This window comes from Limulus polyphemus, unplaced genomic scaffold (genome assembly GCF_000517525.1).
Source record: "Limulus polyphemus unplaced genomic scaffold, Limulus_polyphemus-2.1.2 Scaffold4360, whole genome shotgun sequence".
NCBI lineage: Eukaryota > Metazoa > Arthropoda > Merostomata > Xiphosura > Limulidae > Limulus > Limulus polyphemus.
The window spans coordinates 26,672-28,946 of record NW_013669970.1 but is presented as its reverse complement, the minus strand read 5'-3'; the positions used below and the strand labels follow the sequence as shown (position 1 = coordinate 28,946).

Sequence of the window (2,275 nt, the reverse complement as noted above, 5' to 3'; positions counted from 1 at the left end):
AACGGGGTAACACTCGACAATAACTGAGCCAACAGCATGGCTACCGCTTCACGCCAGGTATCAATAGAGTGACGCAAGTGTGGATCAGTGACGTAAGTCAGTGTGACAGAGGCAGAAAAAATCCAGCATTCATAAAGCAGCTTTAATTGGTTATAGTTCATGCTTAAAGCCAGCATTCTTATTGGTTAATTTCCACTAATTAATACTCGTTAAAGGCGCAGCTTTATAATAGAATGATATATCATAGTGTATGAATTTGAGCAATTAACTACAGTTAAAATTAATTTTTTTCTCGATATTTATATGTTTATAACATAGAAACCTATAAAAAGTGCTTGCTGTCACTGGACAGGAACATTATTGAAGAAATCTAAACAACGTTCAAAGTTCATATAAAATGATATCTACTAGGTTACACGATAAAACTCTAAGCACTGGAAAACAGTAGAGTTGCATGATGGTTAAATGTAAGCTTGTTGAGAGTCAGTAATTTCGTAGAACGGTGAGGCGCTGGCTTTGTTTACACTTGGTAAAAAGATTCAAAGAATTTGTTTTGGTAAGTAGTAAGTTTTTATTTGTCTGGTTTTTGTCAATTAAGTCACTAGAGGGCAGTAACTCTTTCAAAGTTCTTTAAGGTAAAATTGTGTGGAACTGCAAGTTAATTGGGATCTTTCTTGTTTTAATCTAAAAAAAAAACACTGAATAAATAAAAAATGTGCATCAGTACATTATTAATATTAATTCCACATGCCAAAATTTCTCAAACAGATTTAGCAAATATAGAAAACTTGGATTGTATATTAATTACTAAGTTTAATCAAATTACGTGCCGGTCATTACGAAGTCAACTACAGAGCTGAGACCAGTCTACACATTTCATATCACATGCATCACGAAATAAGCTAGCGAGATATGGTCAGTCGGTATAACACACACCTCAGATCACGTATACCACTACATAAATTAACGAGTTATGATAAAATGGGTTTAAAACATATCGTATCACATACCGACTTCACGAAATAAACTAATGAGGTATGATCAGTATGTTTAATGCACGTTAGAACGCATACAGACTTCAAGAAATAAGCTATCGAGCTATGATCAAATAGGTTTAACACACATCATACCTCATACAGATTTTACGAAATAAGCTAACGAGCTATGATCAGTGAGTTTAACACATTTCAAACTACATACAGTCATCGTGAAACCGTAATAAAATGTAATCAAAATACTAACTCTCGTACAACTATCTTGGACCTTAATTGATTTTATTTGTTAGTTATCACATTATTTTACCTGTTCAAGAAAATCTGTCGTTAGAGAGGAGAGTAAAGAAAAACATTACTAATATTAAATAGAAATAAGAAATAATTAAGTTGTGTTTTACACGACGAAAATAATTGGTTCCAACCGTTCTTTGTACTTTTTATTGCTGTATAACTTCCATGTTAAGGTTCTCTAATGCATGATATATATATATATAACAGTGCAATAAAAGCACGTAACTATATTTCATATAAATTTTCATTCACTGTTAAGTGTTATTGAATTAAAAACGAATGAAAAATTTATTTAAATTTACAAAGCAGTCTTTTTGTGATATAATGTTATAGATCAATATATTTTTTCTATATTTCTGGTTACATGATATCTCAAGACTTAACATAAACAGTTCCTAATCTTGCTTCTTATTTTACTGAAATAATTTTGGAAAATATATTTATGAACCATTATAAATTAAATTCATTAAACACCTTCTTGAATATTATCATCTTTATCACTTATTGATTCAAATAATTTCTTTGTAATATATCATATATATATGATCCTAACTTCTAATCAATATAGCATTGTTTCCTGAAAGATTTATAACATTCTTAAAACTAGCAACTGTTCAACTAACTCTTTTTCATGATATATGTATTTTTTAATTTCTAGCTTAAACCTGAGAAATTTTGTTTGTTTGCTGTTAAGCACAAAGCTACACAATGGGCTATCTGTGCTGTGCCCACTACGAGTATGGAAACCAGGTTTTTGGCGTTATAAATCTTCAGACTTTCTGCTGAGTCACTGCGGGCCAAGGAAAAAGAAAAAGTAACAAATACAGATTTAATTAATATAATCACAATTTTCTAAATAATAGACATAGAGGACCCCAGAAGCAGTTAGTGAGATTAAATGTAATATTGATGGTATTTTTATCCACACTTTTTTGTGTGACTCCTAAGTTATTAGGGGCCCTGTGACCAAGAAAGTCACAGATTCATAA

The 2,275-nt window shown here is 30.9% G+C and overlaps 1 protein-coding gene across 2 annotated transcripts in view; it reads left to right on the top strand.

Moving 5' to 3' along the window:
• The first annotated feature begins 440 nt into the window (after window positions 1–440).
• LOC106471034 (galactosylgalactosylxylosylprotein 3-beta-glucuronosyltransferase S-like) overlaps window positions 441–2,275 on the top strand; it is a 26,097-nt gene continuing 24,262 nt past the window's right edge. For both annotated transcript variants that reach the window (XM_022399661.1, XM_022399660.1), the window contains exon 1: window positions 441–556. The gene's annotated coding sequence lies outside the window, so the exon portion shown is untranslated. The remainder of the gene's footprint in view (window positions 557–2,275) is intronic.